The sequence below is a fragment of the Schistocerca gregaria genome, chromosome 5, assembly GCF_023897955.1.
Source record: "Schistocerca gregaria isolate iqSchGreg1 chromosome 5, iqSchGreg1.2, whole genome shotgun sequence".
Lineage (NCBI taxonomy): Eukaryota > Metazoa > Arthropoda > Insecta > Orthoptera > Acrididae > Schistocerca > Schistocerca gregaria.
Genome location: NC_064924.1, coordinates 630,155,825 through 630,180,540, shown reverse-complemented (window position 1 = coordinate 630,180,540; position 24,716 = coordinate 630,155,825). Strand labels below are relative to the sequence as shown.

At 43.7% G+C, this 24,716-nt stretch overlaps 1 protein-coding gene and 1 non-coding gene across 2 annotated transcripts in view; one reads left to right on the top strand and one right to left on the bottom strand.

Moving 5' to 3' along the window:
* The window catches only part of LOC126272492 (mucin-19-like), a 146,828-nt gene that overhangs the window by 109,169 nt on the left and 12,943 nt on the right, over nt 1-24,716 (bottom strand). The window lies entirely within an intron of this gene.
* Nucleotides 12,137-12,210, top strand: Trnas-cga (transfer RNA serine (anticodon CGA)). The gene has a single exon. It is a non-coding gene; the product is annotated as a tRNA-Ser (tRNA).

The following is a 24,716-nucleotide window of genomic DNA, read 5'->3' as shown; positions in this document are numbered from 1 at the left end:
AACACGGCAACGTTTACAAGCGGGACAAAGTGAAAGAGGCTAAGATGCATTCAAAGCAAAGAACGCCCCACACTAAAACCTTAGACACCTGCCGCGCTTGTGCGGAATGTCCACAAACGAACGTACTTCCCACGTTGTAGCCGTACCTTCAGTAGCCAAGCGTCACTGTCTCGACCCCCGTCTCGGGCACAGGCGTTGGTTTGGATAGCGATTTTAATGAAGTTATTATCGTACGAGTGTGAGTCAAATGAAAACCTTAAATATTTTTTAAATATTATTTATTGTGTGGAAGTGGTTCAAAGCTGTATCACTTTTCAACATAATCTCCCCCACGTTCAATGCAAGTCCTCCAGCGCTTAATTCCTTTAGAAAAAGATTCTTTTGGTAGTCCGCGCAACCACTCGTGCACCGAGTGGAGTACCTCTTCATCAGAACGGAACTTCTTTCCTCCCATTGCGTCTTTGAGTGGTCCAAACATATGGAAACCACTTGGGGCAAGGTCTGGTGAGTATGGTGGATGAGGAAGACACTCAAAATGCAGGCCTGTGATTGTTGCAACTCTTGTACGGGCAGTGGGGAGCCTTGCATTGTCATGTTGCAAAGGGACACCTGCTGACAGCGATCCATGTCGCTTTGATTTGATTGCAGGCTGCAGATGATTTTTTAGATCTTTGTATGATGCACTGCTGACAGTGGTCCCTCTAGGCATGTAATGCCCTAAATTGACGCCTCTTTCGTCCCAAAACAGAGTCAGCATAACCTTCCCTGCTCATGGTTCTGTTAGGAACTTCTTTGGTTTTGGTGATGAGGAATGGCGCCATTTCTTGCTCACTCTCGTCGTTTCCGGTTGGTGGAAGTGAACCCAGGTTTCGTCCCCAGTAACGATTCTTGCAAGGAAGCCATCGCCTTCTCGTTCAAAGTTCCGAAGAAGTTCTTCACAAGCATCAACACGTCGTTCTCTCATTGCAGGAGTCAGCTGCCGTGGCACCCATCTTGCAGACACTTTGTAAAACTGGAGCACATCGTGCACAATGTGATGTGCTGACCCATGACTAATATGTAAACATGCTGCAATGTCATTCAGTGCCACTCGGCGGTTTTCCTTCACTATGGCTTCAACTGCTGCAATGTTCTGTGCAGTCACAACTCGTTGTGCCTGACCTGGACGAGGAGCATCTTCCACTGAAGTCACACCATTTGCGAACTTCTTACTCCATTCGTACACTTGCTGCTGTGACAAACATGCATCACCGTACTGAACCTTCATTCGTCGATGAATTTCAATAGGTTTCACACCTTCACCAAGCAAAAACCGAATAACATAACGCAGTTCTTCCCTGGTGCAAGTCGCAAGTTGGGCGGCCATCTTTAAACTGATACTGCGACGGTATGTGTGCGTCTGCACTATGCTGCCACCTACAGGCCATTACGTTTACCAACTTACAGGATAACGGCGCGAAATTTCGATTTGTTATTACAAATTTAAGGTTTTCAATTGACTCACCCTCGTAGAATCAGAAATCTCGGAGTGCGTACGTGCAAGTGGGATGCAAACAAATTTGAACTGAGGAAATAGGTTTTAATAGGTAAAGTTAACATTAATATTTTTAGAGTGAATACAAAAAAATAGCTGAGTTCAATGTCTGCTCTTATAACGAGCTGTAAATGTGCAAAAATTTTTGCTGCTTTGCACGGAGGATCTTCCGAATAGTTTCTGCTGTTTGACTCGAGCGTTTTAGCTCATAATGTTTGCTTACAGTTTTAACAGTTAACGTGACAACGCAATGTGACTTTATTCGTCCTGAAGAAGATACCTTTAGTGGTATTGAGACCTGGTCAGGCTTGTTACAATAAATTTTATGCAAACAGGTTGATAGCGTACATCATTTATTGAAAGTTTATTAATGGTTGTAGCTGTCAGCCTTTTTTAAAATTGTGAGATGTCTGAAACTTCAAAATCTGATGGGATGACTGTTTTTTTTTTTTTTTGCCACTAGACGGCTAAGGTGACAAGCGACCGACATTGGGATGGAGGCTATTTGGCTTAACGAAATGATACATAAAATAAGGAAAACAAAGTCGAAAAGCCTTGAACGAATACGCGCCGGGATAGTAGAGCCTATATCGATTACAGGTTTTACTCACCGTGAAGGCTGTTCGCGAAACCACGCTAGCGTCGTCTGCCGTACTGCTAACGGTTAGGGCTTAGGACACGGCGACAGCAAACTTCTAGGAGCGGGAGCACATTCGTACACCTGCTTGCGCCGTCCCGGTGGAAACTCATCGCGTGCCACCGCTGGTGGCTGCGATTGCATCTGGGCCGGCAGAGCTGCAGACGCTCGCCTTGGGCGCGGAAAGTGTCGGCCAGTTAGCCACACCAGGAGCCGCTGCCGGTGAAAGTGTGCAGACTGGCCGCTCAGGGCCACTGGGACATCCACTTAACGACTGATCTGTGACGTCTGCAGGTTACAGGAACTTTTAGTTCTGTGGTCGGCTGCGTCACGAATAGCCAATTAGGTGCAAGAAAAGCGTCAATCAACCCGATGGTTGAACATCAGTTCAAACAGGCTTTCCCAGCTAATTATAGTACGCATTAAAGCTTAATGTGCAGTCTGAGTTCAGTGGCTCAATGGGTGAGTGCGAGAATGTAGAATAAGATGGCTCTGGCTCTGAGCACTATGGGGCTTAACATCTATGGTCATCAGTACCTTAGAACTTAGAACTACTTAAACCTAACTAACCTAAGGACAGCACACAACACCTAGTCATCACGAGGCAGAGAAAATCCCGGACCCCGCCGAGAATCGAACCCGGGAACCCGGGCGCGGGTGGAATAAGATGTATGGGATTCGATTCCTGGTCACTCTTAGTATTTTTATTTGTCACTGTTCACACCTGTCACTTCTGGAAATGTTTATTAGTATTAAAAATTCCGAGTTGCACCGTGATCCGGATAACACGATAAACTGCTCAGTCAGTTCAAAAGTCGAAGGAAGCCATGGGCACACCATCTCCAATAGGAGCATGCCAAGTACGAGGGAGAGTCAAATGAAAACCTTAAATTTGTAATAACAAATCGAAATTTCGCGCTGTTATCCTGTAAGTTGGTAAACGTAATGGCCTGTAGGTGGCAGCATAGTGCAGACGCACACATACCGTCGCAGTATCAGTTTAAAGATGGCCGCCCAACTTGCGACTTGCACCAGGGAAGAACTGCGTTATGTTATTCGGTTTTTGCTTGGTGAAGGTGTGAAACCTATTGAAATTCATCGACGAATGAAGGTTCAGTACGGTGATGCATGTTTGTCACAGCAGCAAGTGTACGAATGGAGTAAGAAGTTCGCAAATGGTGTGACTTCAGTGGAAGATGCTCCTCGTCCAGGTCAGGCACAACGAGTTGTGACTGCACAGAACATTGCAGCAGTTGAAGCCATAGTGAAGGAAAACCGCCGAGTGGCACTGAATGACATTGCAGCATGTTTACATATTAGTCATGGGTCAGCACATCACATTGTGCACGATGTGCTCCAGTTTTACAAAGTGTCTGCAAGATGGGTGCCACGGCAGCTGACTCCTGCAATGAGAGAACGACGTGTTGATGCTTGTGAAGAACTTCTTCGGAACTTTGAACGAGAAGGCGATGGCTTCCTTGCAAGAATCGTTACTGGGGACGAAACCTGGGTTCACTTCCACCAACCGGAAACGACGAGAGTGAGCAAGAAATGGCGCCATTCCTCATCACCAAAACCAAAGAAGTTCCTAACAGAACCATGAGCAGGGAAGGTTATGCTGACTCTGTTTTGGGACGAAAGAGGCGTCAATTTAGGGCATTACATGCCTAGAGGGACCACTGTCAGCAGTGCATCATACAAAGATCTAAAAAATCATCTGCAGCCTGCAATCAAATCAAAGCGACATGGATCGCTGTCAGCAGGTGTCCCTTTGCAACATGACAATGCAAGGCCCCACACTGCCCGTACAACAGTTGCAACAATCACAGGCCTGCATTTTGAGTGTCTTCCTCATCCAGTATACTCACCAGACCTTGCCCCAAGTGGTTTCCATATGTTTGGACCACTCAAAGACGCAATGGGAGGAAAGAAGATCCGTTCAGATGAAGAGGTACGCCACGTGGTGCATGAGTGGTTGCGCGGACTGCCACAGAATTTTTTTCTAATGGAATTGATGCACTTTGTAAGCGCTGGAGAAGTTGCATTGAGCGTGGGGGAGATTATGTTGAAAAGTCCTACAGCTTTGTACCACTTCTGCACAATAACTAATATTTTAAAAAATATTTAAGGTTTTCATTTGACTCACCCTCGTAAAAGCACCGTGAAGTTCATACCAACCTTCCAGCTGACGACATTTTTTTTACAGTGCTGCTCAACGCACTATATCTGATAAAAAGTTTCCGGACACCTAGTGGACGTTAAGATGAGATGTGTCCACCCTTCGTCTTTATGACGGCACGACCTCTGCTGAATGTCCGTGGAGGAATGGTAGCCCAATCTTCCTCAAGAGCCAAAATCAGAGAAGGTAGTGATGTAGGACGTTTGTGCCTAGCACGAAGTCGGCCTAACTCATTCCAAATGTGCTAAATTGAGTTCAGGTCGGGACAGTGGGCAGAAAAATCTCTTTCAGGAATATTATTGCCGGCCGCGGTGGCTGAGCGGTTCTAGGCGCTTCAAACCGGAACCGCGCTGCTGCTACGGTCGCAGGTTCGAATCCTGGTTTGGGCATGGATGTGAGTGATGTCTATTCGTTGGTTAGGTTTAAGTAGTTTTAAGTCTAAGTGACCGATGACCTCAGATGTTAAGTCCCATAGTGCTTAGATCCTTTTTTTTTTTTTAATATTATTGTCCACAAACCTCTGCCTCACAGGTGCTGCTTTGTATAGGGTGCACTGCCATGCTGACACACAGAGTCGTCTCCGCACTGTTCCTCTACTGTACGAAGTACACAGTGCTGCAAAAAGCAGTCCTGTTCTTCCGCACTTAGCGTTTTGTTAAGCGGAATAAGGGGACCACACCCTAAAAACGATAAAAGTGTTTCCGTAACACCATCTCCTTTCTACTCCACTGTTGGCACTACACATGGTGGTAAGTAACGTTCTCCGGGTATTCGTCAAACCCAAACCCTGCAACCTGACTCCCACAGGGCACAGCGTCATTCTTCAGTCCAAATCATTCGTTGAAAATGATCTGCAGACAAGTTGAGTCGCTTTGTACGCCTCAAGCTTCGCTTAGAGCTGACTATGGAAATGTGTCCCTCGGGAGGAACTGATCCACCATTTTACTCCATTCTCTTTAAATGAAGTTATTGATCTAACTGAACTACTGGAAGGACTTTGGAACTCGCAAGAGATTTCATCTGTTTATTCCAAGCGATTTTTTACAGTCATCTTCCACAGCGCTGGACGGTTCTTATCCACCAATACACGATGTCTCCCTTGTCTTGGTTTAGCACTCGCTTTTCGTTTCCTTTCCACTTCACGTCACATCAACAACAGTCGTCTTGGACAGCTTTGAATAGCTTGAAATGTCGCTGCTGGATACCTCACTGACGCGACATCCAATGAGTGGTCCACGTTGCACGTCAGTGAGTTGTCCTGGCCGACCCGTTCTGTTGTTTCTGCGTCTCTGCTGAGAACACAACACTCCCCGCCTCATTTTGTATTGGCAGGTCCCCCTGTTGTGACATTTAGTAGCCAGCTCAGCATTACATACAGGCATACGGACATTTTTCATCAGATAGGGTATTTTGAAATACGCGTGGTTTGCCGCCAAAGATTTGTGTGAGCGGCCATCCTATCTAACCGCTAATAAGGTTATATTTCGCTATAATTATTAAAAATAAAATAAATTTTAATTTTAATACTCGACATCCAGAATTGCATTGTTTACCAAGAATTTACCTAGGTTGCAGTCGGGATAACACGACCTTCTTCAGAATTACAGTCACTACCATTTGTCCATAGCGGACATCGTCAAGCTAAACCTACAAATCCATAAATTATCGTCAGACTGTAAAAACTTATCTGGAACTGCCTCGGCCCTACTTCGCGACCGCGAGCGTCAGCCACGAGTGCTGTACTGGAACTGACCGTAGCGTCATGAGGCCCGCCTAGGCGGACACAATACCTTGCGCCTGCACATAAACTGTGTGATAGTTACTTGTTGGGACAAGACGCGGACTTAACTCTTGACCTTGAATTTACTAGTAAAGCTATACCTTTCAACTTTAAATGGATTTCAACGTGTCTAACAGAAGCATAAACAAAATTTTGATAAAGAGTGACATTCATCGTCCCCCCCCCCCCCCATTGTCTTCATAAAGTTGTTGTTGTGGTCTTCAGTCCTGAGACTGGTTTGATGCAGCTCTCCATGCTACTCTATCCTGTGCAAGCTTCTTCATCTCTCAGTACCTACTGCAGCCTACATCCTTCTAAATCTGCTTAGTGTATTCATCTCTTGTTCTCCCTCTACGATTTTTACCCTCCACACTGCCCTCCAGTACTACATTGGTGATCCCTTGATGCCTCAGACATGTCCTACCAACCGATCCATTCTTCTAGTCAAGTTGTGCTACAAACTCCTCTTCTCCCCAATTCTATTCGATACCTCCTCATTAGTTATGTGATCTACCCATCTATCTTCAGCATTCTTCTCTAGCACCACATTTCGAAAGCTTCTATTCTCTTCTAGTCTAAACTACTTATCGTCCAAGTTTCACTTCCATACATAGCTACACTCCATACAAATACTTTCAGAAACGACTTCCTGGCATTTAAATCTATACTCGATGTTAACAAGTTTCTCTTCTTCAGAAACGCTTTCCTTGCCATTGCCAGTCTACATTTTATATCTTCTCTACTTCGCCCACCATCAGTTATTTTGCTCCCCAAATAGCAAAACTCCTTTACTACTTTAAGTGTCTCATTTCCTAATTTAAGTCCCGCAGCATCACCCAACTTAATTCGACTACATTCCATTATCCTCGTTTTGCTTTTGTTGATGTTCATCTTATATCCTCCTTTCAAGACACTGTCCATTCCGTTCAATTGGTCGTCCAAGCCCTTTTCTGTCTCTGACAGAACTACAATGTCATCGGCGAACCTCAAAGTTTTTATTGCTTCTCCATGAATTTTAATACCTACTCCGAACTTTTCTTTTGTTTCCTTTACTGCTTGCTCAATATACAGGCTGAATAGCATCGGGGAGAGGCTACAACCCTGTCTTACTCCCTTCCCAACCACTGCTTCCCTTTCATGTCCCTCGACTCTTATAACTGCTATTTGCTTTCTGTACAAATTATAAAGAGCCTTTCGCTCCCTGTATTTTACCCCTGCCACGTTCAGAATTTGAAAGAGAGTATTCCAGTCAACATTGTCAAAAGCTTTCTCTAAGTCTTGAAATGCTAGAAACGTAGGTTTTCCTTTCCTTAATCTTTCTTCTAAGATAAGTCGTAGGGTCAGTATTGCCTCGCGTGTTCCAACATTTCTACAGAATCCAAACTGATCTTCCCCGAGGTCGGCATTTACCAGTTTTTTCATTCGTCTGTAAAGAATTCGTGTTAGTATTTTGCAGCTGTGACTTATTAAACCAATAGTTCGGTAATTTTCACATCTGCCAGCACCTGCTTTCTTTGGGATTGGAATTATTATATTCTTCTTGTAGTCTGAGGGAATTTCGCCTGTCTCATACATCTTGTTCACCAGATGGTAGAGTTTTGTCACGACTGGCTCTCCCGAGGCCGTCAGTAGTTCTAATGGAATGTTGTCTACTCCCGGGGCCTTGTTTCGACTAATGTCTTTCAGTGCTCTGTGAAACTCCTCGCGTAGTATCATATCTCCCATTTCAACTTCATCTACCTCCATTTCCATAATATTGGCCTCAAGAAAATCGCCCCTGTATAGACCCTCTATATACTCCTACCACCTTTCCGCTTTTCCTTCTTTGCTGAGAACCTTCATATAGAGGGTGTTCTAAAACGAACATAGCGGCTTTAGAGGGTGTTTTAAAACGAACATAGCGCCTTTAAGGCGTTGTATCATTTATTACGCCCAAATTACAATTGTAAATAATACGCCAAATGAAAGAGCAACTCAAACAGTCTTGTCTGTATACCTGTGCGCATTGGGAAGTGTATGGAAGGACGAGTGGGCTAGTGCGCGTCGTTCACGCTTAGACCCCAGAAATACCCCCCGTGCCTCAGTGGGAAGCAGCTGAACCACACATCTTTACTTGGGAGCCCCATTGGCGTAACTCAGTATGCTGGTTAACCGACGTTGCATCCGACCGGTGGACTGGGCGCAAGGATCCGGTTGGCTCGGCACTTTGTGCATGACCTCCACGTTCACACACGATCTGACGCGATCGTGTGTATGTGCCTCCGATACCAGTTGATCTATCCTAAGCCGGCCGGTGTGGCCGTGCGGTTCTAGGCGCTTCAGTCTGGAACCGCGTGACCGCTACGGTCGCAGGTTCGAATCCTGCCTCGGGCATGGATGTGTGTAATGTCCCTAGGTTAGTTAGGTTTAAGTAGTTCTAAGTTCTAGGGGACTGATGACCACAGATGTTAAGTCCCATAGTACCCAGAGCCATTTGAACCATTTTTGATCTATCCGAACACTGTTATTGTAACAGTTACTCCTGACACGTGGATCAAGGTTTCGGAATAACTCGGCTATCGACTCGATGTGTGATCGGTGTTCACACTGAATAATTGTAAGAATAACTGTTTGTGTTTCTCTTTCATTTGGTGTGTCATTTATAATTGTAAGGTGAATGTAATATGTGCTACAAAGCCTTAAAACCCATATATTCATTTTGAAACACATTGTATTTATCATTGCGGCTAGAAACCTAAATATGGTCATACCCACTTAAAAGAAGGAGGAGGAGATTAGTGTTTAACGTCCCATCGACAACGAGGTCATTGGAGAAGGAGAGCAAGCTCTGGTGAGGAAAGGAACCATCCCAGCATTTGCCTGAAGCGATTTAGGGAAATCACGGAAAACCTAAATCAGGATGGCCGTAGACGGGATTGAACCGTCGTCCTCCCGAATGCGAGTCCAGTACGCTAATCACTGCGCCACCTCGCTCGGTACCCATTCAAAAAGCAAAATGTATACTCACATCTGTGAAACCAATTAGGTGCAATCTGCAAGTGGATACAAACAATTCAACAGGTAAAAACATTTAAATAACTTGGTTTTGGACTATCTAGCAATGGAAATGTCGAAAGGCAAAATCAAAGAAAGCGGCAACGTTTTTAAATGCTACTAATTAGAAAAACAAATTTGTAGGAAGAGATCCAAAGACAGGAATATGCAAAACAATAGTGAGACCAATTACAACATACAAATATGAGACAAGACCTGGCACATCAAATACAAAGACACTTTTGGAAAGCAAGGAAATGAAAATTCTGCGAACGATTACTGGGAAAAAACTGAGAGATGGAGAAGTGAAAGCACGAGAAAAGGAAGTGGAGTGAACTCCGTTACCAAGTGGCTACGTGAGAGAAAGCATTAATGGAACGAACACGTAGCCAGGATCGATGAACGGAACATTATGAAAATCGTAAGAAACAAATCACTACGTGGATAGATAAATACTGGGGGCCGAAGGACAATATGGAGTGGCAACCTCAGGGTAGACGGAGGGGCACTGAAGGACAGAGGTTTATTCCAGAGGAAACGAAGAAGAAGAAGAAAATATTGCCTAACTTAATACAGTATTTATCCTCCTTTCTTCCTTCTTAGTAAGTCATACTCCGTTTGATTGTCTGGTGCTTCCTATATTATAAAACATTTAAAACATTCAAGTACTGTGAGTTACTAGTATTCATAATGGAAATATGCACACTAAATTTGTTTTGGGAAGGATTCTGCCTTCAGCAAACACAATTTTCTCCCGCGGATGCTTCACTGAAGTTTCAACATCAACGGCGTTTTTAATTTTTTCTATTTAGCTATCGAATAACGCGTAAAGGTTACTTGATAATATCTGTAGTTTTGGGACAGGTCGTTATATCCACAACATTTAAAAAAAGTATACACCTTGTTAGGACATGTAGCTGTTTGCCTGTTGCAGTGTAGCTGATATTTCGATATGGTTTGGTATCTGCGACAAATAAAGATTTCAGTCTACTACGTTGCTTGTATTGGGCGAAAAATTTGGCCTCAATTAAGATATTGGACGTTGGGTTATTTTGCGCTTTGTTAACGTTATTTATCTTATTTTTACTAGTTATTTATTACTTTTTGCTATCAGCACAGCTATGATTATCGTTTTATACTAGGGCATTGAAATTGTTTTCGAAGATGTTTCTGCTTGTTGGTTGTGAAGACATGTTAATCGTGCTAGGCTTTGTAATTTCGTCAGTGTGGGCGTGTATGTAAATAAAAATAATTACATACGCCTCTCCCCATTCACGAAATGGCTACAGTCAAAGATTCATTTCCACTTGATAGTTCACTGGACACCCGATACTTTCAGATACCGAGGAATCTCCTTATCTGACGTTGTAGTAGTGTGAAGGCGAGGTGGTCCAGATGACGTTTGGCTGTGTCCGTACACGGCGTCCAATCGTCTGACCAGGCACACTTTTTTTCCCTTTGCATTCCAAGAATCCGTTAACTCTAACGCTACAAGCGAAAATCAAAAAGTATATGTACAGAGTTCTTAAAATTTCTTATAATTACAGTACAAAACTTATAATGACATCATTTTCGACTTCTTTTGTAGTCTTCCTTTGAAACCCAATTTATTTGCCGAGATCGCTATGTTATCACAATTACTGGACTACTGATTTCGTCAATATGTATTGCCATCGTCAGTTTCATAAAACGAGGCAGCAGTAGGTACATCATACAATGGTTACACCACTCTGTTAGATTAGGACTGTACAATACGCTTAAAAGAGGTGACACATTAGAATGGCATGCCAGGTTTTCTGTCATAAAGTGTGTACAACTTTGAACACGAAGATCTTGGTACTTCGAGGTATAAAGTCGTGGTGGCTTTACATATTGCCGAAACTGATAATCCAGTAATTGTGTTGGTATAGTGATCTTGGCAAATAAATTAGTTTTCAAAAGGAGATTGCAGTACAAAATTATAGATCGGATCCTGCAGTGACTGACCATGTCAGGTAGCCCTTTTTCGACTTGTTTACCCAGGTTTTGAGTGCACTCGTTCCAGATCTGCACCAGCATTTCGATACTTTGAGAAAGAGAAAGGTTCCCAGTTGAGCAACAAGTCATATAGTCGCTGCTTCATTCAGCGTTGTCATGCAGGGAAAAAGGAAACCGTTCCGACATCGATCTCAAATTCCATGCTTCAGTTATTGCAAAACGTATCACTATAACACACACTTGTTATCGTTTACTCGTTTTCCAGGTACCATTCCGTAACTGATGTTTGCGAATCTCAGAAAACTGTGAGCATCACTTTTCCTGCAGAGGTTTGGCTCTTGAATTTTTTTTTTGGGTGAAGATTCCATTTCAGACTCTGGCGTTTGAAAGTGAGGAATCCTTGTTTCATCTCCGATGATAATTTCTTTCAAAAAAGGCTCAGCTTCGTTAGCACAATGGTGCGGTAGTTGCTGACGGACTGCCAGTCGACTGTTCCTCTCCAATTAATTGAAATGTTTTGAAACTCATGTGACTCAGACGTTATCGAAATGGAGCCTTTTAAGTGTGATTTCATAAGCGGAACCGCGACTAATGTACATGACGGTTTCCCACTTCATCAATAGTCAGTCGTCTGTTATTCAGAATCAGGCCATGTCAGCATCAGTAGTGGATGTTGGTAAATGTTATGCTCTTGCTTCACATTTTCTGTTCGTTCGACAGCTTTAGAAACGAAACTTCCTCGGGACCGAGTTCGAGTCTCGGTCCGGCACAAAGTTTCAATCAGCCAGGAAGTTTCATATCAGCGCAAACTCTGCTATAGAGTGAAAATTTCATTCTAGAAACATGCCCCAGGCTGTGGCTAAGCCATGTCTCCGCAATATCCTCTCTTCCAGGAGTGCTAGTTCTGCAAGGTTCACAGGAGAGCTTCTGTGAAGTTTGGAAGGTAGGAGACTAGATACTGGCGGAAGTAAAGCTGTGAGGAAGAGCGTGAGTCGTGGTTGGATAGCTCAGTTGGTAGAGCACTTGCCCGCGAAAGGCAGAGGTCCCGAGTTCGAGTCTCGGTCCGGCATAAAGTTTTAATCTGCTAAGAAGTTTCATACCAGTGCACACTCCGCCGTAGAGAGAAAATTTCATTCTAGCTTTAGAAATGTTACTTCGCAATAATGCTACGCAGACTGAAGTGGTAATACTGAAAGGTGCAGTAAGCGCTGTCGAATGCGCTGAGGCGTTCGGCCGACCCAGAGACGAATACGACAAAAGAGCAGATAACTTAGCGAGTAAAACCGGTTTGTTACAACGGACACGTAAATCGCGGCGGAAAACCCGTGTCAGGCAGAGAACCCGGCCTCAGATGGGTGTGCTGGAGAAGGGCGGGAAGGTTGTGGAGGTCGCGGCTGGTGTGTTGCCAGCAGAGTGGGATACCGTAAAGGCGGCGCGGCTTCCGCGTCTCAGATCTGCTGATACGGACGTCAGCAGGTGGCACGCAGTTTCTCTCGCCGCTGACGGACACGGCGTAGAGCGGAGTGAACGGCGCGCTCGCACGCGGACAGCGGCAGTGGCCGGCAGATGTGCGTGTGTCCGCTATAGGGAGGCCGGCGCGGTACGGCGCCTAGCTCGCTCTACTTGGCAAGCGTCACTGCACAGGCGCCAAGGGCCGCCGACGGACGGTCTGTCCCGCGCCTTCCTGCTGCGGAACCGCGCCTCAAGGCCGACCAGTCCACATCGAGAGCACGCAGACAGCGCACGCCCGAAGGAGTACCCGTTTTTCTTATCTCTCACACGATTATACGCAGCCTGAAAGAAAAAATGAAGCACCTAGGACGGGAGGAGGAGACGAAATGAAACTGTAGGGGCTGAGAGGGTACTTGATGAGTTCCAAAAGAAATCCGTTGGAATTCGATTACTCGATAAATAGTACAATTCTCAAGGCTGTCAATTCAACTAAGTACCTGGGTGTTAAAATTACGAACAACTTCAGTTGGAAGGACCACATAGATAATATTGTGGGGAAGGCGAGCCAAAGGTTGCGTTTCATTGGCAGGACACTTAGAAGATGCAACAAGTCCACTAAAGAGACAGCTTACACTACACTCGTTCGTCCTCTGTTAGAATATTGCTGCGCGGTGTGGGATCCTTACCAGGTGGGATTGACGGAGGACATCGAAAGGGTGCAAAAGAGGACAGCTCGTTTTGTATTATCACGTAATAGGGGAGAGAGTGTGGCAGATATGATACACGAGTTGGGATGGAAGTCATTACAGCAAAGACGTTTTTCGTCGCGGCGAGACCTTTTTACGAAATTTCAGTCACCAACTTTCTCTTCCGAATGCGAAAATATTTTGTTGAGCCCAACCTACATAGGTAGGAATGATCATCAAAATAAAATAAGAGAAATCAGAACTCGAACAGAAAGGTTTCGGAGTTCGTTTTTCCCGCGCGCTGTTCGGGAGTGGAATAGTAGAGAGATAGTATGATTGTGGTTCGATGAACCCTCTGCCAAGCACTTAAATGTGAACTGCAGAGTAGTCATGTAGATGTAGATGATGGTATTGTGGTGATTACAATATCGAGTCAAATCATCATCATCATTTAAGACTGATTATGCCTTTCAGCGTTCAGTCTGGAGCATAGTCAACTTACAAAATTCCTCCATGATGCCCTATTCAGTGCTAACATTGGTGCCTCTTCTGATGTCAAGCCTATTACTTCAAAATCATTCTTGATCGAATCCAGGTACCTTCTCATTGGTCTGCACCGACTCCTCCTACCCTCTACTGCTGAACCCATGAGTCTCTTGGGTAACCTTGCTTCTCCCATGCGTGTAACATGACCCCACCATCTAAGCCTGTTCGCCCTGACTGCTACATCTACAGAGTTCATTCCCAGTTTTTCTTTGAATTCCTCATTGTGGACACCCTCCTGCCATTGTTCACATCTACTAGTACCTACAATCGTCCTAGCTACTTTCATATCCGTAACCTCAACCTTATTGATAAGGTAACCCTAATCCACCCAGCTTTTGCCCCCACACAACAAAGTTGGTCGAAAAATTGGACGGTGCACCGATAACTCAGTCTTGGTACTGACTTCCTTCTTGCAGAAGAGGGTAGATCGTAGCTGAGCACTCACTGCATTAGCTTTGCTACACCTCGCTTCCAGTTCTTTCACTACGTTGCCATCCTGTGAGAATATGCACCCTAAGTACTTGAAACCGTCCTCCTGCTCTAACTTTGTTCCTCCTATTTGGCACTCCATCCGTTTATGTCTCTTTCCCACTGACATTACTTTCGTCTTGGAGATGCTAATCTTCATACCATAGTCCTTGCATATCTGATCTAGCTCTGAAATATTACTTTGCAAACTTTCAATCGAATCTGCCATCACAACTAAGTCATCCGCATATGCAAGACTGCCTATTTTGTGTTGACATATCTTAATCACACAAGCCAGTCTATTGTTTTCAACATATGATCCATAAATAATATGAACAACAATGGAGACAGGTTGCAGCCTTGTCTTACCCCTCAAACTACTCTGAACCATGAACTCAGTTTACCGTCAACTCTAACTGCTGCATGATTATCATGTACAGACTTTTAATTGCTTGCAGAAGTTTGCCTCCTATTCCATAATCTCGCAGAACAGACAGTAACTTCCTCCTGGGAACCCGGTCATATGCCTTTTCTAGATCTATAAAGCATAGATACAATTCCCTGTTCCACTCATAACACTTCTCCATTATTCGCCGTAAGCTAAAGATCTGGTCCTGACAACCTCTAAGAGGCCTAAACCCACACTGATTTTCATCCAATTTGTCCTCAACTAATACTCGCACTTTCCTTTCAACAGTAACTGAGAAGATTTTACCCACAACGCTGATTAGAGAGATACCTGTGTAGTTGTTACAATCTTTTGTGTTTCCATGGTTAAAGATTGGTGTGATTACTACTTTTGTCCAGTCTGATGGAACCTGTCCCGACTCCCAGGCCATTTCAATTATCCTGTGTAGCCATCGAGTCAAATTTACAAAGAAATCGGTACTCCTCTGTCCCGCAAACATGCACTGATTAGATTGGAAAGAGTGCCATCAACTCGTTGTGTCCTCTCCCGTGGCAAGCTGTTGCAACTGGTCCTTGATACCCTGGATACGGGCACTGGGATGAAGCTGACATCCCGGTTGATCCCAGACACGTTCTGTCGGGGACAGGTCTGGAGATCTTGCTGGCCACGCGAGTACCTCAGCATCACGCACTAAGTTCATAGAGATATGGGCCAGCATTGTCCTCTTGAAAAATGGCACAGTGATACTGCCCCACCAGAAGTAACACATGAGGACGCAGGATGTTGATCGTATACCGTTGTGCTGCCAAACTAAGACCGTTGCCGCTGTACCGCTCCAAAACATTGGAAGAAAGGAAACTCCCCCAGCTCGCCACCGTGCATGATGGTCGTCTGGGCTACAGCAGAACCACGATTCATCGATGAACTCACAAGGGAACCTCCCCATCGCACCACCCTCAGATTTAGTTATAAGTTGACACAGTGGATAGGCCTTGAAAAACTGAACACAGATCAATCGAGAAAACAGGAAGAAGTTGGGTGAAACTATGGAAAAAATAAGCAAAATATACAAAGTGAGTAGTCCATGCGCAAGATAGGCAACATCAAGGATAGTGAGGGCTCAGGAGAGCTGTGGTCCCGTGGTTAGCGTGAGCAGCTGCGGAACGAGAGGTCCTTGGTCAAGTCTTCCATCGAGTGAAAAGTTTGCATTCTTTATTTTCAAAAAGTTATGATCTGTCCGTTCGTTCATTGACGTCTCTGTTCACTGTAATAAGTTTAGTGTCTGTGTTTTGCGGCCGCACCCCAAAACCGTGCGATTAGTAAAAAAAAGGACGTGCCTCTCCAATGGGAACCGAAAACATTTGATCGCAAGCTCATAGGTCAACCGATTCCTCCACAGGAAAACACGTCTGATATATTCTATACGACACTGGTGACGGCATGTGCGTCACATGACAGGAATATGTTGTGGACCCACCTAACTTGTACACTTGGCGAATCGGTAAAAAGATTCTACTACCTTGCCCGATTTAGGTTTTCTTGTGGATGTGATAATCACTCCCAAAAAGTGATCGCATCGGTTGGACAGACGCACAGATAATAACTGTCTGAAAATAAAAAAATAAACTTTTCACTCGATGGAAGACTTGAACCAAGGACATTTCGTTCCGCAGCTGCTCACGCTAACCACGGGACCACAGCTCTCCTGAGCCCTCACTATCCTTGATGTTGCCTATCTTGCGCATGGACTACTCAGTTTGTATATTTTGCTTATTTTTTCATAGTTCTTCCTGTTTTCTCGATTGATGTGTGTTCAGTTTTTCAAGGCCTATCCACTGTGCCAACTTATAACTAAATCTGAGGGTGGTGCGATGGGGAGGTTCCCTTGCCAGTGCGACGCCATTCGCCAGCAGTCCTTGCGTTCTGGCCACAGTGCCACTCCAACCGCAGCCGTTTGTGTTTTGTTGTCATGCGTGGGGCAGCAGCTGCCTAGCCCCACTACTGGCGGTCTCCCTGTAATGGTGTGGGGTGACACACAAGTCCGGTTCTTGTTCTCGGAGGGCAGGCGCATATGTGGAGGGGCACGAAGCACTTGGTGCACAATGCGGCGGTCCTCCCCCGTTCTACATCTACATCTACATCCATACTCCGCAAGCCACCTGACGGTGTGTGGCGGAGGGTACCATGAGTACCTCTATCGGTTCTCCTTTCTATTCCAGTCTCGTATTGTTCGTGGAAAGAAGGATTGTCGGTATGCTTCTGTGTGGGCTCTAATCTCCCTGATTTTATCCCCATGGTCTCTTCGCGAGATATACGTAGGAGGGAGCAATATACTGCTTGAGTCTTCGGTGAAGCTATGTTCTTGAAACTTCAACAAAAGCCCGTACCGAGCTAATGAGCGTCTCTCCTGCAGAGTCTTCCACTGGAGTTTATCTATCATCTCCGTAACGCTTTTCGCAATTACTAAATGATCCTGTAACGAAGCGCGCTGCTCTCCGTTGGATCTTCTCTATCTCTTCTATCAACCCTCTCTGGTATGGATCCCAAACCGCCGAGCAGTGCTCAAGCAGTCGGCGAACAGGCGTACTGTAACCTACTTCCTTTGTTTTCGGATTGCATTTCCTTAGGATTCTTCCAATGAATCTCAGTGTGACATCTGCTTTACCGAAGATAAACTTTATATGATCATTCCATTTTAAAACACTCCTAATGCCTGCTCCCAGATAATTTATAGAATTAACTGCTTCCATTTGCTGACCGGCTGCATTGTAGCTAAATGATAAAGGATATTTCTTTCTGAGTATTCGTAGCACATTACACTTGTCTACATTGAGATTCAATTGCCATTCCCTGCACCATGCGTCAATTCGTTGCAGATCCTCCTGCATTTCAGTACAATTTTCCATTGTTACAACCTCTCGATATACTACAGCATCACCCGCAAAAAGCCTCACTGAACTTCCGATGTCATCCACAAGGTCATTTATGTATATTGTGAATAGCAACGGTCCTACGACACTCCCCTGTGGCACACCTGATATCACTCTCACTTCAGAAGACTTCTCTCCATTGAGAATGACATGCTGCGTTCTGTTGTCTAGTAACTCTTCAATCCAATCACACAATTGGTCTGACAGTCTATATTCTCTTACTTTGTTCATTAAACGGCTGTGGGGAACTGTATCGAACGCCTTGCAATAGTCAAGATACAGGGCATCTACCTGTGAACCCGTGTCTATGGCCCTCTGAATCTCGTGGACGAATAGCGCGAGCTGGGTTTCACACGATCCACGATCGTCTTTTTCGAAACCCATCCTGATTCCTACAGAGTAGATTTCTAGTCTCCAGAAAAGTCATTATACTTGAACATAATACGTGTTGCTGTCAGACGTGGACAATCACAACGTTGACGACGCATACGCCTGTCCTCGCGGTCTGAAGCAGTCCAACATCGTACCCCTTTCACATCCGGCTGTCCCTCAGATTAGGATATTTCACTGTTCGACCTGGTGGCCAATGCACAGTGAGATCTCTTTCCAACTCTGTCAAGTGCTGATAGCGCTGTGTCACAAGAGCAACTCCGTGTCTTTCACAGAGACCGCTTTAAATCTGACGGCGTCCGCGCCCTTTCTGTACCCTACAAGTCCTGGTAACAGCACTGAACACGAACAACACTAACGCAGTCTGGTGACCGTTCTGTCAGGCAGACATAATTGCGACCGTGATCATACAAATAATGTTGTAGTACCGCCACTTTCCAAGTATTTTCGAAAAATCTAGAATACCATACGAGAGCAGCAGGGGCTCTAGTGCAAGCGGCAAAGGCGTACCGCGTTCGAGTTACGCCACTTCCTTTCTTCTTTTCGATTCTTCCCTGAAACATTTTTATCCCTGCAACTAACCATCTTTCTTCGGAAATAAACAATACTAATAAGCAGAATAATTATCGCACATTGATGCCAAGGGGTAATCGACGTGTAATAAGGAACTGTGACGAAATGAACATTTGTTGTCGATACATTCACGTTACATTCAAGTTATCACAGTGGTGTAGTTACATTTGTAAATCGTCGTCATTGTTAGTCGGACAGTATGTAGCGTGGAACCCATCATGAAAGCAAATTTTATGACTGGCACTTTCTGAAACTCGTATTTTATTTTTAAATATCTTCAACATTTCGCGGCCCTGTGAGTAACTGTCTGCTGGTATATTTGTTTTCTCGAAAAGTAATGAGTAGCAGCAGCTATAAACAAATTTAGCATCATATGACGCTGGAAAAATAATGATTATCGCGGTCTTTTGCAAAATAATGATGAATGTTTTGCATTTTAATATTATTAAAATGAGGTTAATGTTCGTATTTCAATGTTAGTAGTGCTGGATATCACTTTAAGGTATTTTCAGTGCTGTTTAGATTAGTTATTACTTTAACTGTTTAAAATGACAATAATTTCGAGAGTCACACGGGTTAAGTTTAGTATTGTCAGAAGGCTCATAGTACCAAGACGTGCTATTTTGTTAGTGCAATAGTGTTATTATTTCGATTTCTACAAAGGATCCAAATGAAAATGCTGCTCCAGAGTGGAAAGTTAACCCAAAGAAAAGGCAGAAGTACGGACAAATATCGGATGCTGCTAAGAAGATGAGAAATCACGCTCATGAAACTGGGAAAAACTGTGAGTGTAGTAGATTAAAATGTTTTGAGAAAATTAGTGAAAGTGAAAGGCAGGCTATTATGAAGCATTTTAACAGAATACCCGATAGGAATGCTCAGAATTTACATTTATCTGGGCTAATAAAAGCCCATTTCATAAAACAAAGACAGAGTCATCAGAATCAAGCTGAGTCGGATCTTCGTAATAATTCGTACACACACAAATTCCGGGAAAAAAATTGTTCAAATGGCTCTGAGCACTATGGGACTCAACATCTACGGTCATCAGTCCCCTAGAACTTAGAACTCCTTAAACCTAACTAACCTAAGGACAACACACAACACCCAGTCATCACGAGGCAGAGAAAGTATCTGACCCCGCCGGGAGTCGAACCCGGAAACCCGGGCACGGGATCGAGAACGCTACCGCACGACCACGAGCTGCGGACAGTTAGGGTAAAAAGAGATGAATTATTGCATGAACAACGTGTTTACCACAAAGCCTTCATAGCACTTCATGGTATAACAACTACGACGTCTGCCAGCTATTTAACAACAGCTGACAATGTATGGCATGGTACGTCCTGATGGAAGAGGTCAACACTATAACAGACCCCATTCTATCAGTAACGAAACACTATTAAAGGTCAATGAATGTATTCAGTTCCTCAAAGGTCGCAGCTCTCATTACTCCTTGAAAAAAAATCCACAATATATTTACCACATTTACCAGAGGAACTCAGTACAAGGAGACTACACAAATCGTATATGGACATTAATCCAAGCAATCCTATTTCGTATGATAGCTACTTACGCATTTTAACAATGAGTATAACATTTCATTTGGTTATCCTAGGTCAGACACTTGCAGTGGATGTGATTCAATAAAGGCACAAGAGAAACAACTGCATGAAGAGCTGTCACTCTTAGCAGGAGCTAACGATCCCAGTGTAGTCAGCTAGAAAGTAAAAATTTTAAAAACCTGGCAGTGAGAAAGGAGCTCCACTTAAGAATAGCAAAAACTTTCTACGACAGAAAACGAAAATGCCGACAAAGGTGATCAAAATGTGACGCAGAAGAAGCTATTGCTATGGCTTTCCAAAAGAACTTGTCTGTTCCAAATATATGAAGCAATATTGTGTACTAAAAACATCAGTTGACAAAACATCTGTTTAATATCTATGTTCTGACGTCTGGTGATTGTTATGATTAAACCATTGCAAAGAAAGGATCAGATGAAGTAGTATCCATGTTTCACCACTATATCTTCAACATTCTTCCACCTAAAGTTAAACAGCTACACATTTCCTATGACTCTTGTGGTGGACAGAATAAAAATTACACATTTTTCCGCTAGATTCATTACGTTGTAACAACGTGACACCGTTTACATAAAATCACAATGACATTCCCTGAAAGGGGGCACTCCTATTTGGAGCGAGACAAAAATATGGCGCTCATTCTACAGAAACGAATTATTGAAGTCCCTCAAGATTGGTATGCCGTTATTAGATGTGTGTGTGTGTATTCCTAGAGACCAAGCTGCTGAGGTCATCGGTCCCTAGACTTACACGCTACTTAAAGTAACTTATGCTGAAAACAACACACACACCCATGCCCGAGGGAAGACTTGAGCCTCCGGTGGGAGGGGCCGCGCAATCCGTGACATGGCGCCTCAAACGGCGCGGGTACAAGGCGCGGCTGCCGTTATTAGAGACTGCAGAGTAAAGCCTAACCCATTCAAAATAATTGAATGTGACCAAACTCTTTTCAAAGAATGGGCAAAATTCTTTTCTCTTCGTAATTTGTACAAACAAAAATTGTCTATACATTCTAGACCGTTGAAAGAAGTTAAAGCACTGCGTCTTCAGGCCACGAGTGGCCTACCGGGACCATCCGACTGCCGCGTCATCCTCAGTGGAGGATGCGGATAGGAGGGGCGTGAGGTCAGCACACCGCTCTCCCGGTCGTTATGATGGTATTCTTGACCGAAGTCGCTACTATTCGGTCGAGTAGCTCCTCAATTGGCATCACGAGGCTGAGTGCACCCCGAAAAATGGCAACACCGCATGGCGGCCCATCCAAGTGGCGACCACGCCCGACAGCGCATAACTTTGGTGATCTCACAGGAACCGGTGTATCCACCTTTGTGTGAAGTCAGGAAGCTACAATGGGCCTTGGGAAACTACAGTAATGATCAAGAAGATGAAGAAAACAGAAGATGAACTAGCTAATGGAGAATTCTTATTATGTGGCCCAGCCTACTCGGAATTTTTACCAGTTCCACTTTTCTCAAATATGTACTGGCATGTTTCTCTAAACTTAGTTCTTCTATTCTAAACATAACTTGTACATATTTTTTTCAGGAAATTGCGAAACTTGTCTCCAGTGAAACATCGAAAAACTATTATAAGAATCTACCTCACTGAAGAAAGAGTTTTAAAAGTGTGAACAGGTTTCATTGTTTTACATTCTTAGAAAATGAAATTTGAGTATTCTTATACTTCCTTACGATAGAAACCTCATTAACATAAAATAATTAGGGTAATGAATATGAAATGTGTCAACAAAATTGAACATCCATCGTTTTTTCCGCTTCTAAATGTTCATCAGTTTAAAAAAGGTGTTCATTATTATTATTATTATTACATAGTACTAGTTACAAACGAGTCAGTACTATGCACAATAAGCATACTTCATGTTAACCGCAACTGAATTGGAATTAATAAATAAATGTTCACAAAAATGGTTTCAAAGCTTAAAAACTGTTTTTCTCTGTAACGTTAAAAAGTGACCTAAAGGTGAAAGAGTAGATAATGTTTTGTTACTGTGGTTTGAGCAGGAGAGGAGAAAAGGAACTCTGTTGCCTGGATAAATCATAAAAGGAAAGGCACTAATTTTGTATGGAAAATTACGTGAAAATGGAAAGTTTATAGCGAGTGAAGGCGTGTTAAATTGGTGGAAAAAAACTACATGGTAATCAAAATGAAAAAGCAATTATTTCGGGTGAGAAGCTGTCTGATGACAAAATAGCTGCCAACGAATTTGTTCCAAATATTGAAAACTTAATTAAAGATGTTAATCAGACTTCTGATCATCTGGCTTGAATTATAAAACACTCCCTACAAGAACTCCTGCTACACGAAATCAGTCTGTAACAGGAACAAAATTTGTCAAATATAGAATTACAATTGCTCTCTGTGGTACCGCTAATGGCAGATGCCACTATTTATCATCGGAAAGGTAAAAAAACCAAAGACATTAAAAAATATTAATTTCGCATCACTATCTGTATAATCGTAACCAAAAGTCAACTTGGATGGAATCCAACATCTTTAAGGATTATTTTATGACCAGTAAGTCCTTGCCGTTACAAAACACCTAATACTCGACAACGCAACATCTCATCCATCTGAAGGTGAACTTTAAAACGTGAAATAAATGCTTTATTCCTTCCTGCCAACGTAACATGTCTAGCCCACCCCAGGACCCGGGGGGTCAGTTAGTGGCTGAAGAGGCAATATCGTCGAAAATACATTTAATAAATTTTAGAGATGACACAAGTAGGCAGGAGCTTGTTTCAAGCGATGACATCAATAAATGTAAAAGATGTAATCTGTACAACTGCCGGAGATTGGGAAGAAATGCTGGCTTCAACGCTTGAAAAATCTTGGTTCAAACTGTGGCAAAAAGTAAATGAAATTAAAGATGAAACACCAAAAGAAACGAATGAAGAGGATCAGAATGAAACAGACCATCCAATAAGTGATGAAATTCAAGACAAAGACACTCCAGCGATTTTGAGGCATTTCCAAACTTTAACTGGACGTTGAGCCCAGTGACGTAAGTGAGTGAATTAGTAGAACTAACGTTGACTGCACAACGAGAGAAGAATTAACTGACGATCAAATTACTGGCGCTGTAAATGAAGAACCGATGACAATGAGAAAGATTATGACGGGGCAACGAGGAGAGTAAACCTATGGCTTGGATATCACATACAGATCGTAAAAATGCATTTGACATCCTTTCAATGCATCGAAACAAAGCTCTACGTCTGCTCCAAAAGACATTTTGTGGATAGGTAACGGCGGAACACAGCGGCAATATCAAGGTTATCGGTTGCTAAGCAAAAGCTCATTACTGATTATTTTCGCCCTGCTTAAGCGGACACCACATTACACTTTCGTATAAGATTTTGTAGTGTATCGACGTTTTCTTTTCGTTTTATTACTGTTTTATGGTTCAAATGGCACTGAGCACTATGGGACTTAACCTCGGAGGTCATCAGTCCCCTAGAACTTAGAACTATTTAAACCTAACTAACCTAAGGACATCACACACATCCATGCCCGAGACAGGATTCGAACCTGCGACAGTAGCGCTCGCGCGGTTCCAGACTGTAGCGCCCGGAACCGCTCGGCCACCCGGCTGGCTGTTACTGTTTTAATATGGAATAATATTTCAGACAGTGTTTCCAGTTCAAAATTGAAATTTTACTGTACTCTAGTGTGTCATTACAGGTAAATAAAAGTGGTATAGTCGCAGGTTCGAATCCTGCCTCGGGCATGGATCATGGATGTCTGCGCTGTCCTTAGGTTAGCTAGGCTTAATTAGTTCTAAGTTCTAGGGGACTGATGACCTCAGAAGTTAAGTCCCATAGTACTCAGAGCCATTTGATCCATTTTTGAAATAAAAGCGGTCCTCTGATAATACGATCTTTTCTGCTTTCCGATCGCGCTCTCGGTCCCGTTGGGGACAGATTAGCGAGGGTCTACTGTAGTTACTTCCGCAGTGAAAGGTGGTGTTATAAATTCCAGGGACACTAAGGTCAAGATTATCCTCAAGCAGGCTCAGGCTATCTTCTATCATCTTAGCCAGTCGGGATAATAATTCTTACGGTTAGTCTGCCCAAGACCCTGCACAATGCTGCAGAAAGGAAGAAGAACAATAGGCAGGTCGTGTTGGAATTGTTGAGCTCTCTGTGCTTCCTGTACTATGTGAGCACTGCAGTGATATAATCTTCAAAGCCATTCTTTGGAAACACGCGCTTTAAATGCTTAATCTTGGAATCCAAGTGGTCCTTGTCACAAACAGTTGGAGCTCGGTGTACACAATTATTTAAAACTTTTCTCTTCTAGGCTGAGGTGGAAGTATCTCAGCACGTTAGGATACAATAAGTAGGTGTGCGTTGGGCTGCTGTATACGCTGAGGCCGAGCCGCCCATCAGTTTTGCGTGTTTAGTTAGATCAGGATCAGGTTCATCAGGTCGTAATCTGAACGCCACTCTTGCTAAATATTCAATTCAGTGTATTGCGCAACGGGCCACCTCTCTCAATATTTCCAGCAGCCATGAATAG